General features: G+C 59.5%; 1 protein-coding gene across 6 annotated transcripts in view; it reads left to right on the top strand.

The window, feature by feature from the left end:
• Positions 1-10,754: 10,754 nt before the first annotated feature.
• ATP2B4 (ATPase plasma membrane Ca2+ transporting 4) overlaps positions 10,755-14,099 on the top strand; it is a 50,689-nt gene continuing 47,344 nt past the window's right edge. For 5 of the 6 annotated variants that reach the window (XM_086765884.1, XM_086765880.1, XM_086765888.1 and 2 more), the window contains exon 1: positions 10,755-10,867. The gene's annotated coding sequence lies outside the window, so the exon portion shown is untranslated. Of the gene's footprint in view, positions 10,868-13,284; positions 13,373-14,099 lie in introns of those variants that run through there. The other variant, XM_086765883.1, reaches the window with a different exon arrangement.

The following is a 14,099-nucleotide window of genomic DNA, read 5'->3' as shown; positions in this document are numbered from 1 at the left end:
AAAAAACCCCACTATAACTGCAGCCTCTGCCTGCTGAGAGCCTTGGGGGAATGGCCCTGTGGCCTTTTCACTTGCAGGGTGGCCATTTCCTGGGTGGGTCTGGGTGTAGAAGGGGTAATTTGTTTCCACGCAGATTGTATTAGGAGGGAAAAATTAAATGCTGAGGCACAGAAACGCTTGAACTTCCCTTAAAGCTCATAATAGCACGCGACGCTTTCAGCAGCGACTGCAGCCAACGAGCTTCCCGTGCCTTACGCACCCTGCGGCGCGGGAGAGGAGGGTGGTGGGGAGCTGGGGAAACTGAGGCACGGAAGAGCTTAACTTAGCTCAAGGCGGGGTTAGGAAAGGGCTTGTGGTCTCCTCACGCTCGGCCTGTGTCACTGTGTGCCTCCTGCCAGGCCACATGACGGGGGACGTTCCCTGATGCCGAGTTACGTGAGCTGACCCAGCTGATTTCCCAGGAAGTGCCCACAACATGGGGGGAAAAACCCCTGTGTTCAGCGGGAATGCCGGGAGAAAATGGGATTCCTGCACTGGTCCTGGGCAGAGCGCTCTCCGCAAGCCTTGCTGATACCTGGAGATGAGTCAAAACAGCCAGCTCGGAGTAATTGCTTTGGAAGGGTTGCTTCAGCCCCAGCTCCCCTTGGGGCTTGGACGCGGTGACGAGGAGCGGGCGGCTGGGGACGTGGGGCTGGGGTAAGCGGGGACACGAGCGCTGCGTCGCGCTGGGTGCAGCTCCTTGGTCTGCAGCGACAGCCCCTGGGGCTGGCGGCATCCGGAGCATCGTCTCTGCAGCACTCTCAGCGCCATGCAGGAAAAAAAAAAAAAAAAATTCCAACTCCCACTTGTCCCAAAGCCAGGAGTTTTCTGCTGGAAACCTCCAGCTTCCGCTGTCCCCTGGCCAGGTACAGAGGCTTCACCACCATTTTGACTCTCTTGATTCGTAATGAGCTGATTATCCACTCTGCTGCCTCCTTTTCCAAAGAGATCATCTGTGATACCTAATGAATGACTCCAGCAATTAATTGCGGGGGTAAGTCCACTCCTAATTAGGAACAGATTTAGGGAACAAGCACTAGGAGAGCTCTTTGGCTGCTGCTTGCCTCTTGTTGAGCATGGGCTGGGGATTGCAGTCTGTAGGGCTTTTTAATTAATGATTGAGGAGTTGATTAATGCTGAGTTAGTGCTGGAGGAAGCAGGCTGGGCGAGGCATGGAGCTGGAGATTCTGCTGGGCTTTGCGTTGGCCGAGGAGCTGGGCTGGGTTCAGCCTGGCTGGGAGTCGTTTCGCTGCTGGAAAAGATGAGGTGAAGGTGGCCGGAGGCTGCGGGGTGCCTGGCTGGGCAGGTCTGGCTCTGGAGCCCATCCTCAGCAGAGCCGTGCCCGTGATGCCCCTGCCCTTGTGCTGGGCTGCGGTTTGTACTGTGCTGTGCCCAGGGCTGGCTCCCTGTCACCGGAGACCCTGAAGAGCCACGTCCGAGCTGGGTGCAGGGGAATGAGGCGCTTGTCCTCACGGGTCTCCCATGCTGGTAGACGCTAGAAGCAGAACCAAGCGCGTCTCCTGCTCGAAGGCAACGCCAGAGATGACGCTCGTCTTCTGAGCGCAGCTAGTGCAGGGTAGATGATGCTAAAAGACAGCTGGATGGGAAAAAAAAATGACAAAAAACAAACACTGAGGAGTAGAAAAGGCTGGGGACTGGGCAAGTTTCTGTTAGCGCTGCAGAAGGATCAGTCACTGGAAAATCTTAGTGGGGAGCAAGAGGGAAGGAACCAGCTTCTGCTTTCTGATAGCGGTTGCTGCCGCAGCGCCGGAGCAGAGGGTGTGTTGGGGAGCGAGTTAGTCATCGCGGGCAGATAGCGCTGCCCACGCCACCGGCCTCTCCGGCCGCCGCCGAGCCCTCTCCCTCTAAAGACATCGCCTGAGTGACGCTACCGGCCAGGCTGCGTCTGGCTCCGTTGCCCAACGCCGTGGTGCTGCTCCTCAGCTGATAATGAATGGCCAAAAGCATCCGATGTATCCAAAAATCCAAAAGCGGGACACCGACAGCCTGGGATGCCGGAGGGAGCGGTCTTGATCCTGCGGCCACGCCGTCTCCTTTGGGGTTTGGGTTGAAAGCCACGTTCCCGATTCTGCGGAGAGGAAAAGGGCTGTACGCAGGGATGGACACAGGAGGAAGGAAATTAGTCGGAGGGGGACCAGGACGCAGGATAAGTGATGGAGCTGTGAGTCTGGCAGGGCTGGAGGGCTCAAGCCTTCCTGGTCCTCCTTGATGGCACACAGGCATCTGTCTCCTCCCCTCTGCAGACATCTCCTGGCCGTGTTTCCTCCCACGCCTGAGGTTGCATGGGCAGAGTTGAGTCCCCACCTGCCGCCACGGTGGGCCCGAGGGACCGCATCAGTCCTTTTCCTCCTCCCCATCTGCTCGGGGGGTGCCCACAGCTAATGACGGAACGGAGAAACTATTCTTCAGACCCGATGCTTGAGCGATGGTATTTGCAGCCAATTTCCAGCTCGGCAGAGCAGAACAATTTCTGCTGAGCTCAGTAAAGAGTGCAAAGGCTTCGCTCCCCAAAGGTTATGCTCCCGCGCAGGCGATTGCAGGCGCTTGGCTCACATCTTCCTCTGCAAACCATGGGCTTAATGTATTTACAAATACATGTGCAGAGCTCCGCGCCTGCCGGACCACACAGCGCACGGCCCTGGTAACCGCTGCACCGGCCAGCCGAGCACAGGGGTGTCCTGGCCACGGGCTTGTGTCCTGGATATGTGCACCCTTAAACAGAAATACAGAGCATCCCAGTCCTGCAGAAGGGCATCCAGCTTCGTCCCTTGTCCTGTCTGCTGCAGCATCCCCTTGGGCTGGAGCGCAGCCGCGTGCTCCTCGGGCTGAGGGAGGGATGCTCGCTCACCCTCCTGCCTACACGCTCTTGGCTTCCCTCCCTGAAGCAAACATTGGTTTTTATATTTTTATTTTATTGTATTTTTTTTTTTTTTGCTTGGAGCTCTGCTCTAGACTGACACATACACATCCTTTATGTATGCGATGTGTCATGTGTGACCCGGGTTCACTGTGAGCTGCCAGCCCAGCCCTTGGCCTCCGTTAGCTAATTGCTCCTCGGGAGCCTAGGATGTGCCAGCCCTTGGGCCTCCCAGCATCACTCAGAGTGCTTTATCGCTGCCTGTCATGTCCTACATGGAGCAAACTGGAGCTGGCAGAGGGGAAAAAAAAAAAAAGGAAGGAAGGAAACATATTGGTGCCACTGGAAATTAAGGGCAGGTTCACACGTCACAGCCATCTCAGTCAGCGGGGAAATAAGTTGCTGGCGTCACCGCTGATGTGAGACACATGCACGTCTTGCAGAAGAGATACATCTGTGCCATATTTGCAGCGCGAGCTGTTCCAGCTCCTGTGTCAGTATCAGGCGTTGCAGTGTCAGGATTTGAGGTAATTGCACCACCCTCTGCCCTGGGGCCAGCTGCAGTGCGGGGTCTCACACTTTAGCAGAAAGCAGCAGCGGCCAGGAGGTTGGGTCTGGTTTTGGGGGCAACAGAGCCTTCGGCATCTTCACAGCTTTGGGGAAGGTGTCCTTGCCCGCACAGTGGCCATCAGCCAAATATCCAGCTCCCCCAGCACACCCCGTCGGGTGTCCCATGCTCCGGCTGCTTTCCGTTCAATCTCCACCCTTTCGCCCGATGCATCAGAGATGGCCACGGCCCTGCTGCTGGCTCTCCTTCCTTCAGCAATTTGCAGATGCCGTGAGCTTCATCTCTCCCTGTCATGACTCATTTTCTTTCTCACCGAGGCTTTAATTTTTAAAGAGGCACGCTTAGGTGCAGGGGTTTTAATACCTGCAGAGGCTCCCAGCAGGTGCCACCCAGCTTTTCCAGCCAGCGTGGATGGGGAGATGGCTGGGGCCAGTGCCACTGAGCAGCACTCCGGTGGTACCCAGGACCATGCTGGATGGAGACCAGGCTTGGAGCTGGGAACAGGGGGTCCCACGCTGCCTGCGGGATTATCCCTCTGCTCAGCCTGCGGAGGAAGGAGGCAAAGATGATGGGGATGTCCCTGTCGCTGAGAAGTGCCTGGGATGGCTGGGAAGCACGGGCTAAGAGCTGAGGAAACACGGTGGCCCTGGTCCTACCGTGCACCGCGGTTTCGGATACGCCGCAGCCTCCCGCGCTGGCTCCGGTCAGCTCGGAGGTTCCTTGACCTCCCTCGGCCCCAGCTCTGCTGATGCTCTCCAGGGAGGACGCGGAGCTGCCTCAGGGTTTGCTCTGGGACAGGAGGTCCCCTGGGCCCGTTCGCTCCTCTCTGCGTAGCGGAGCCGCGGTTCAGAGAGCCATAGGAGGGGTTGCCCGCTGGTGTTTGCCCTGCGAATGTCGGGGTGCGAGGTGCGGCGGTGTTATCTCGCTCCTGCACTGGGATCCTGCCCACTTGGAGCATTTCCAGCCCCACCTGTGCGGTTTCTTGGGATTTTCCGGGTAAATATTTGCACTCTGTGTTTCCCGAGGAACCGACGGTGCCTCCGTCACCCGGTGCACTGCCCGCAGCACCCGGCAGAGGTAGGTCACCATCACCAAGTCACGTTTGCGCCTTCCAGAGCAAACCCAAAACCGCCCGTGCCCGGCACCCAGACACCCTCCGGAGCCGTTTCGGCTGTGGGTGTGGGCATGTGCTCCTCCAGAAAAGTTTCTCCTCTGTTGATGTGATTAATTCCTCCCTCCCACCACGGACGCCCGCAATCTCATCTATATCTGTGGCTCCCCACTCCTCCTTGGCTGTAAAATATTTATAACCCCCTACATTAGGGCTCCTCTTCTTTCTCCTCGCGTTTTTTCTTCTTTTATGCCTTCCACCCGGGCTCCCCAGCTCTGCCGCGCCACGCCGCACCAGGAACCGCTTCATTTTAATATAACTCAGCGAGCGGAGAAGCTGTGAGGAATAATTTAGATTTTGCTCAGGGAATGCAATGCTTTTTTTAATTGCAGTCCTCTGCAGCTTCTAAGCAATGTATTATTGATGGTTATTATTCAAATAAAATAGTCGTTTCTTTCTCTTTTCCTGCGGACGCACTTGGCAGTGATTATGATTTTCTCTTCTGCGTCTTTCTCCATTTTGGGAAGAGGTCACCTTTACGTTGTCTACTTTCTCAACCCACCTTCGCCACCTCTCTCCTGCTCATGGTGGGTGTTTGCAGAGGCTGAGCTCGCCCTGGCTTTGCCGTGGGGCATCAATACCAGCAAAACCCAGTATTACATCACCCGAGGACCCAACAAGCAGTCTAAACACAGGGTTAGGGGAGGCTTAGCCTTTTTGGTAACAGGATGCTGGTGCCCGACTTCGTGCGGCAAAGGACGTGGGAGCGGAGGGGGTGGATGTCCGCAGGCTCAGGGTGGCTTTACTGGGGCGATGCCAGCCCCGCCTGGGCTCCACGTACCGCACAGTGACCTGCAGCTGCTCTCCGTGGGCTTTCAGTGGGGCTTTGGTCTCCAAAAGCAGGTTTTTTGGGAGCAGCAGGGCTGGAGGGAAGTGTCTTCCTCTCAGAGGGCTGCTCCTGAACCCACAGCATTAGGGATGGGCAGTGAGAGAGCACAAATGTCCCCCAGAAAGGGACCTGCTGGGGTTAACGCTGCCTTTGCTACGCTGTCCCCATCCCTGCTGTGTCCTGGTACCGCAGCGTGGGCTCTGCAGCATCGCCATGCCGGGTACCACGCCGCCCAGACTGGGACCAACAGCATCTCCGGCCCCGGGGAAGAGACCTCCGGCACCAGCCTGGCTTTTCCCCACCATTTCTGGAAGGAAGGCACCAAAGTAGGGCTCGGGAGCCCGGGCTCTCCTCCGCATCCCCAGCTCCGGGACTGACAGCTTGCGAGTGACGGGAGAGCGGCTCTCCCGCGCTGTCACTTCTCTCTCCTCTCTTTCAGCACTACCCACCGCCTTGTCACTCCTGGCAGCAGGGACTTTCCTCAGTCCCACTAAGGTCCCCGGAGGTGTTACCGTGATGCAAACACCGAGTACAAGGTTCCTCCTTGATGTGAGGAATTAAACGAGGTCGGAACTGGAGGGAAAAATGTTCATTTTGAGATGGAGCTGAGAATCTAGCTAGCTCCCTCTGAATCCCTTGGGAGGGGACCGGGGGGGGGTCTCCCAGATCTCAAGGTGGGGGTATTTGGGTATTTGCATCGCCCTAAGCGCAGGGTGCCGTGGTGGGATACTCCGTGGAGGAGGAAGGAGCTTGACCGTGCCAGCAGCCCTGGCGAGGCCGCACCGCATCCCGGCGCCACGGGTACTTGGAAAGAAGTAACTGGGAGGCCTTTCCTCAGCTGTTGCAAATATTGGGGTATAATAACAGGCACTGTCGTGGCTCCAGCTCCAAATGGCAATGTGTCGGGGTGGGGAAAGGAAAAGTGCCGTCACTGGCAGGGCTCCCAGGGAAAACCCAACGTCTGTCAGTGCGGTGACGAACTCCTTAGGTGAATTAACAATTTTGTCTCCTAATGACATCCATAAAGCAAAAATAGGCCCAAATCCCTCCGATTCTGTTTTGGTTTTTATCTCCAGCCCCTCTCCCTCAATGAAGCAGCTGCTCAATTAGAAGTTAACAGGGCTGTTGGAGTAATTGAAAGCAGAAATGGGCTAGGAGGGGTTTATTAGCAATGGCACGGCAATGGGTTTATTAGCAATCCCACAGCTGTCAGATTTATCTGGAGCTGCCCTGGAGCGAGGGGAAAGCCCAGAACCGAGTGAGGCAAAGCAGGGAAAAGGCAGAGAATTGATGTGGCCGCGATGGGACCCTTCCCATCAGCAGCACCCAGGCTGCTCTCCTCGCTCGGGGCGTGAGTCTGAGCCTTGCAAACGGGCGTCTGAAGCTCAGCAGGGCTAAGCAGAGAGAGAAAAGTGGAAGAAGAAGCAAAAAAAAACCCAGAAAATCCAAACTCCTTTTGCACCAGCCCTGCACAGCTACGGGCATCACCTGGGAGCAGCTCAGCCAGCCCTGCCTCCTTGCCCGCAGACCCCCTGCCCTGCCACGTCGGAGGGGACCTGGGAGCAGCGGGACCCCCCGTCAGCCCCTGGCATTTCCAACAAAGCCTCTCCCACGGCAGCGGTCGGGGGTTTATTTATCCCTGAGCGCCGCAAGCAGAATCGCTGGCGTTCGCTCTCCCTATATTTAGCCCTTGAATGGAGAGAGATTTTACAGACGCCCGACTCTGCCTTGTGCTTAAGAGTCAGTCAGTGTTTCCATTAGAAACCCTGGGGGTCCAATCCTGCTCTCCGGCACCATGACAAAAATCTTCCCCGTCGATTCCGCTGGCTTTCTACCCGCGGGGATGAGATCAGGATCTGGCCCCGGGTTTTGATGGGTTTGTAACTTGGCTGATACAACTCGGCTGATTCAATTCATTTTGGGCTGAAACTCCACCTACAAGTTCTCAGCCTGGGAGACATTAAAGGCAAATTATTGTGAAGTTTCACACTGGTTTTAAAGGGAAATCATCGGTTAAGCCTGGTTTTTACAGAAGAACCTGGTGGACTGATCTTTTCTATTTTGGGGTTATTTATTTTATGTAGCTGCTGGTCTCTCTTAGGCCAGGGACTGCTGTCTGCTTGGCTTACAGCAGAAAAAGCATTTTGAAAAGAAAAGAGCGACCAAAATACGGATAACAGCAGGGCTCCCCGCGGGGTTTAGGTCCCTGGTCGTGGGCTCCGACGCCGCTGGTCACTGTGGGAGTCTTTGCTCCTTTTCTGAAGACGCTTCCTGGGCTGGGACGGGGCTCTGGCTCCTCTCCCGGCACTGCCCTGGCATCGAGCGCAAAGTGTGGGCGAAGAGGGGAGAGCAGCGAGGGGCACGGGTCTGAGCATCCCTCCCATGGCCGGAGCTCGGTGTGTGGTGTCTCCTGGCCGCATCCCGGCTGTGAAAACCCATGTGCTCCCCACAGCCGCCTGCCCGACGTGGAGCTGGCCTCGCGCGCGTGGCCAGGGCTGGCTCTGGGTGAACATGAGGGAAGAAATAAATATCCTGCCATCATCCAAGGCGGGATGAGAAGGCCAAAGGTACAGCACAAAGTAGAGGAGCGGCCCTGCAGAGGCTTGCCGGTGGGATGTAGCATCTCCCTCAGAGCTCACCTGTGAGCGCCGGGGATCCTGGAACCTCCCAGGATCAGGGCCCCGGCGTGGGAGACGCACGAGGGGCTTCGCTGGCTAGAGGCTCGCTCCCTTCTCCCTCCTCTTCTGGGTGTGGGAGCACAGAGCATCGCTGGCGCCCGCGGCAGAGCAGCGTGACGGAGCGGGAGGGGTGGCACCAGGGGCATGGTCCTGGGAAGCAGAGGCAGACGAAGGGTCTTCAGAGCAATTTTAGAGCAGCATCAGCCACGGGATGACCCCAAAATACTCCACGGAGGAACTTTCCACTTGCTCTGCCCCACTTCGCAGCGGCACGTGGGGACGCGTGGGTGTGAGCGGGGGCCGGCTGCTGGCTCAGAGGCCGTGGTCCTGCTGCCGCTCGCGCTCCAGCCAGGCTTTTGACTTTTCCTCCATGTGCTTTTCCTTAAATGTTAAAATGGAAGGGGCTTGCAGCCTCAGTGTTTATGGTTGCTCTCGCTGTAATGGAAACACACCAGGCAGGAGCTGCTAAGTACCAGCTCTGTAATTGCAGGCTGCCACTGGATGGGAAGCACGTTTATTCGAACGGATTTTGGCAAGTTCCTTCCACTGCAAGTGCCCGGGCTGTAAAATCTGCCTTTCCCCATCTCAGCCGAAGCCCGAGGAGGCTGCAAATTCTCAGCATTTCTGAGAGCACAACAGGTTCCCCGAGGCGGGAAGGCCGATTTCCTTTCAGGAGTCCGAATCCAGATGGTCAGAGATCCTGTCCAAGCTCCAAAAAACCTGTTTTAAAGGCCATCATGTCTCACTGGCCGTTTTGCATCCCAGTCCCCTGGAAGCACTCCACTGTCTGCACCGCCGTCTATTTTCCAAGCCGTTTGGCAATCACCTAGAACCGAGGTGGTCAGTGCCGCCTGCTTTTTATTTTGCTGGAGGGGGAACCGGGCACCGGCTAAAAGCCGCGTGTTTATTCCCACTTTCTGCAGTGGGCCAGCCGCAGAGCCAAGAAATGGAAGATGCCTGGCTTCCAGGTACAAGGTTTGCCCTTGTCATGAGTCTCCAGCCCCGGAGTCTTGTATTTAAGAAGGAATAACCCCGTCTAACTCCCCGGGAAAATGTCAGATTTTACCAGCACCTATTTTGGATAGCGGCTCCGCAACCCTGGGGAGGAATTCCCCCGGGAAAGGGCACAAAGCGTTCGCTGGGAGCAAGGCTCGGTCCTCCCGGCGTAACCCACCTCCCGCAGCACCGCCTTGCCCCGGGACTGCTCAGGAATGCGAAATTATCGAGGTGCAGGCCCTCAAGGGGGGAAAAAAAAAACGTTACCAGCGCTAATTAGGGCTTGTGCCTGCACAGATGTTCCACTGGTTTAACTTGAACCGGGTTGCGTGCCCAAACGTGGGGACGCGGAGGGGATTAACGCCGATTTAAGGTTGCCTGCACCCAGCGTTGCCGCACCGATGCCGCGCTGCGCTTCCAGTACGATCGCAGCGTTTCGCAGGCTTCAGGCGCGTTTCAAGAAGATTTTTCTCCCGCTCGCTTCTAAAAAAAATAAGTGAGGGTCAATCTGCCCCGGTGAAGGGGCAGTTACTGACGCTCAACCCTCTGCCACGCACAGAGTGAGTGTACCCCCCCCAAGTGACGCTGTCACCCAAGGGGACAGTCACTCTCGGGGGATGTCAGAGGACCGTGCCCCATGGTTTGCAGGGCTGGGCGCACCCCAGCCCCAAGTGATGAACCATGAGGAACCCCAAAAGCACAGCGCCCAGGAGGAACCCCAGTTTTGCCACCGTTCGTGGTGCTCTGGAGATCTGCATTCCCCACAGGAACGGGGAGGGGTCTGTGCACGAGGAGACCCCCGCTTCTTGGGGTACTTGCACTGCCCTGAGCGGGGGTCCCCGCTGCTTGGGGGGTGCATGCACCTCACTGCCGTGGGGAGGTACGCACGGTGCCCCGGGGGGGCGTGCACTGCAGTGCCGTGGGGAGGGTCCCACGCTGGCTGAGGGGTGCACGTGCAGGGGGTCTCCACGCTGCCTGGGGGTGCTCACGCTGCAATGCCTGGGGGTCCTTATGCTGCCCAATGGATCCCCACATTTCCTGGGGGTGCACACACCACCCTGCCCAGGGGTTCCTTGTGCTACTTGAGGGGTCCCCACATTTTCTTGGGGTGCTCGCACTGCCCTGCTCAGGGGGTCTCCATGCTGCCCTGTGGGTGATGCATGGTGTTGCCTGGGGGCAACAGGGGGGCCCAGGGGTGCTCAGACCACCCTGTCTGGGGGGTCCCTAAATTTCAGGGGGTGCTCACACTGCCCTGCCTGGGGGTGTCCCCATGCTGCCTGGGGATGCATTCATGGTGTTGCCTGAGGGGTCCCCACATTTCCTGGGGGTGTTCACACCACCTTGCCCGGGGGGGGTCCCTGTATTTCCTGGGGGTGCTTGTACCACCGTGCCCGGGGGGTCCCTACATTGCCTGAGGGTGGTCGCACCACCCTCCCCGGCGGGTTCCCACTGTGCCTGGAGGGGTACATCCACCGTTCTACCCGGAGGGGCGCGCAGACCCCGCCCGTTCCCTCCCGTCCCCCTTAAGCAGCCGACGGGGCGGGCCGCCACCTTAAGAGAGCCCCTCCCACGGCGGGCTGGGGCGAGCACGGCTCGGCTCGGCACGGCCCGGGTTGCCATGACAAGCATTTTCTCCCGCTAGCTCCGAGACCGCTCCTTTGCCACCCCCCCGCTCCATCCCATGGCCAGCCGTGGGGGGGCTGAGCCGGTGAGTGCGTGGGGAGAAGCGGGGGGCGGGGGGGGGAGTGGGTAGGGGAGGGGTCGGGTCCCATGGGTGCTTCTCGGTGCGTGTTTTTTCGGTGCTTTCGCCCACCCCAGTCCCTCCCAGTATGCAGCGCTGTGTGTATTGGGGTGGCTGCACCCAGGTGCAGCAGGTGGGATGGGAGTGAGGGGGGGTGGTCTTGGCGTGGCACCCCCCCACTCCGAGGCTGCCCGGTCCAGCTGCAACGCGGAGCCGGGTGAGTCCCGAGAGGTGGGTGGGATGCCCACGGTCCCTCCGCGTTTGTGCGTGGGGATCTGCGAGGTGTGCAGCTCCCCCTCCCCCGGCATATGTGGGGAGTGGGGCGGGGGGGGCGGGGGCGGGGAGAACCCACTCCGGTTATGCTACAACTTGTTGCCTGCCCTTGAAAGGAGAGTGGGGCGTGGGGCTCCGGGTCACGCGTGGTTTTAGAGGGCAGCGTGTTGTGGCACTGCAGGGAGGATGAGGAGGGGCAGGATTCGACCGCCGTGGGTCAAGTTCCTCCATCCATCCCAGTCCACGCTGCAGCTTGGCACTGGTACTGGAGGGAAGGGCAGAGGCGGTGGGTGGGGGGGGGGGGCCTTGCGGCAGCCCAAGGACAGAGCGGGGAAGGTGCTGCGTGGGTGGTTTTCCCCACCCGTGGGGCAGGACAAGGGTGCTGATCCCCACATGGAACGGGGCGAGGTGCTTCTCGAGTGGGGTGAGGCGGGCAGGGTGTGCGTGGGGCCGGATCCGGACACAGGGGTGGGAGGGATGGATGGAGGGTGGGATCGCAGGGAGGCTGCCTGGTGCCTCGCCCACGCCACGGCCAGGCACGTCCCCCCTCCTGCCTGCACCAATCCAGCTGATCAAATCCACAGCAGAAAACAGGAGGAATGGGGGGAAAAAAAATTAAAAAATAAGGAAAAGCAGGGAGGCTTTGGCCCACATGGCCAGCAGGCAGGAGCCTCTTCTGCCTCCAGTGCTTCCCTGCATCCCAGCCCTGCCCGCGCCCTGGCTCTGGACCTTCCGAGCATCCCCTCCGGCTGCCCGGCCTGGCTGGGGCAGGGGCCGGGGTCTTGTCCCTCGTGGGGTCTGTCCGAGCCCCCCCCACCCAGCGCCGGGTGTTGGGGTGTGGAGCTGGGTGGTCCCTCCCTGCTTCGTCGGAGATCTTGAGAGGGGAGGGAGCGGGGAGGGACAATAGGTTATTGTGCTCTTATCTCTGGAGACTTGAGGTTGGGTGGGGGTTTGGATTGCAAATCTCAAACCAGTGCAGCCTGTTTCTGCCCGTGGACTGGCAGCCCAGTTGGGAGCCAGGGACATGGGGCTGGGCTGGAGGTGAGCACTCGTGGGGTTGTCCAGAACTGTCCTGGGGCTGGGGGGGGACGCCGTTCTGTGCCCCTCACCCCAAATGGGGACGATGCTCCTGCTTGTCGGCTGCTCCGCAGGCAGGGTTTGCGCCGGCTGCCTGCGCTCTGCCTGGCTCCAGACAGTGCCCTCAATCTTTCGCTTCCTTGAGCACTGAAACGCACCTCAATTATTTAATCATGAGCGAGAGAAGCTGACGCCCCCGCGCTCCGCCAGCCCCACCCCGCAGTGGCATGGGGTTCCCGTCCCGGCTCCGTCTCCCGCCAGCTGCTCCCGTGGGTCACCCTCCTTTGGAAATCCCACGCATCCACTCGGGATGGCGTGGGCTGGGTGCTGGGGTCAGGGGTGGCTGCAGGTGCCCCCCAGACCCTGGATAGTGGAGGGTTCTCCCGTGCAGAATGGAGGGAGCTGGGTGCTCTTGGAGGCCTCCCAAAAAGCTACGCGCCCTTTGATTTCCCCAAAGCCTTTTCGGAGCGGTTGACTCGGATTACGTGGGTTTTCTGCCCCGTGCCAAGGCGGGTGCTGCACGATGGAGGGGTTGCCCGCGCTGGGACGGCGGTGCGATGTGAGCGGAACTGGGAAGCGCCCAGGGCAGCGAGGCAGAGCTTCCTCATACCTTCCTCTTCCTTGCACCCTGGAGCCCAGCACCTCAGGGTGCAGGGTCCGTCCCCATCCTCGTCCCACCCTCGCCGGCGGCGGGGCCGTGGGCGCTGCCATGGGAGCGGCCTCGCACAAGGGGACGCGCAGGGATCTCTGCAAAGCCTTGGCTCCTTCCCTGCCGGAGAGGAGCTGGCTGGCGCTGGGGAGGTGGTGCAAGCGCTGCAGGTAGAGGCTTGAGAGGGCGAAGGGTGTTATTGGGTGGTGGCTTTTTTTTTTTTTTTTTTTTTTTGTTCCTTGTCGGTTGAGATGGTGACGGAGGGAATTCCCTGCGCTGCTGGCTCTCGTGTGCCATGGGTCTGGCTCTGCGTACGGAGGATCTCCCGCTGTTGGTGAGGATCTCTTGCCGTTAGCGTGCGCCGCTGCCGGCTGGAGCATCACCCAAGGAGCTGGGACCTGCCATGCCGGAGCCCCCCGGGACACCCCGGGCAGGGAGGGCTGAGCCGTAGGGAGCGCAGGTCCTTGGGCAGGGTGAGTAAGAGCAGGGAGGGACTGCTGCTCCTCTCCGCTGCTCCTCTCCGCTATTGTTTTTGCAGTAGAAAGCGCTGGGGTGGAGCTGTGCCTGGAGTTCCCCCGCTTCCCCAAGGCCGCTGGAAGGAGCCTGCTCCTTCCCTGCCTGCACCTCGCAGGGCTTCCCTGCTCGCTCTTGGGGTTGGTTTCTTGGTTGTGTGGTTTGGTTTTTTCTTTTTTTTTTTTTGGTTTTTTTTTTTTTTTCTTTTTTCAATCCCTTGCTAGGCCACGAGCAGTTTGCCCGCAGCGGTTGCACACGCCTGTTGCGGCAGCGCTGGAAGGATTTTTGGGGACACGAGGAGCCTGGCACTGAGCAGCAGCTCTGTGGGGGGACTCCCCATGTCCACTGCTCCCCGTGTCCGCTGCTCCGCGCAGCAGGGCCCTGGGAAGGGATGGCTGCTGCTGCTTCGGCTTCCTCCTCGCCCGGGGCCCCTCCCTGCTGGGGAAGGCTGTGCTGCGCTTGGCAAATCACCGCTGCTCTCTGAGAGCCGGAGAAAAACCAGGGTTAAACCCCTGGTGAGGTGTGAGGTGGGCACCCCGCTTTGCTCCGGGCGCGGCTGTGCCGGGGGTGCGCTCGCTGCGGCAGGGACCGGGCTTGGGGAGCGGGAGCCTGGATGATGCTCGCGGTGAGCGTGGCAATGGGATGTGGATCCTTGGATGGGGAGGTGGCCGCTGCAGTGCAAAGAGG

Source organism: Chlamydotis macqueenii, chromosome 23 (genome assembly GCF_036417535.1).
Source record: "Chlamydotis macqueenii isolate bChlMac1 chromosome 23, bChlMac1.mat, whole genome shotgun sequence".
In the NCBI taxonomy this organism is placed as follows: Eukaryota; Metazoa; Chordata; class Aves; order Otidiformes; family Otididae; genus Chlamydotis; species Chlamydotis macqueenii.
This window is presented reverse-complemented; position numbering and strand designations above follow the sequence as displayed.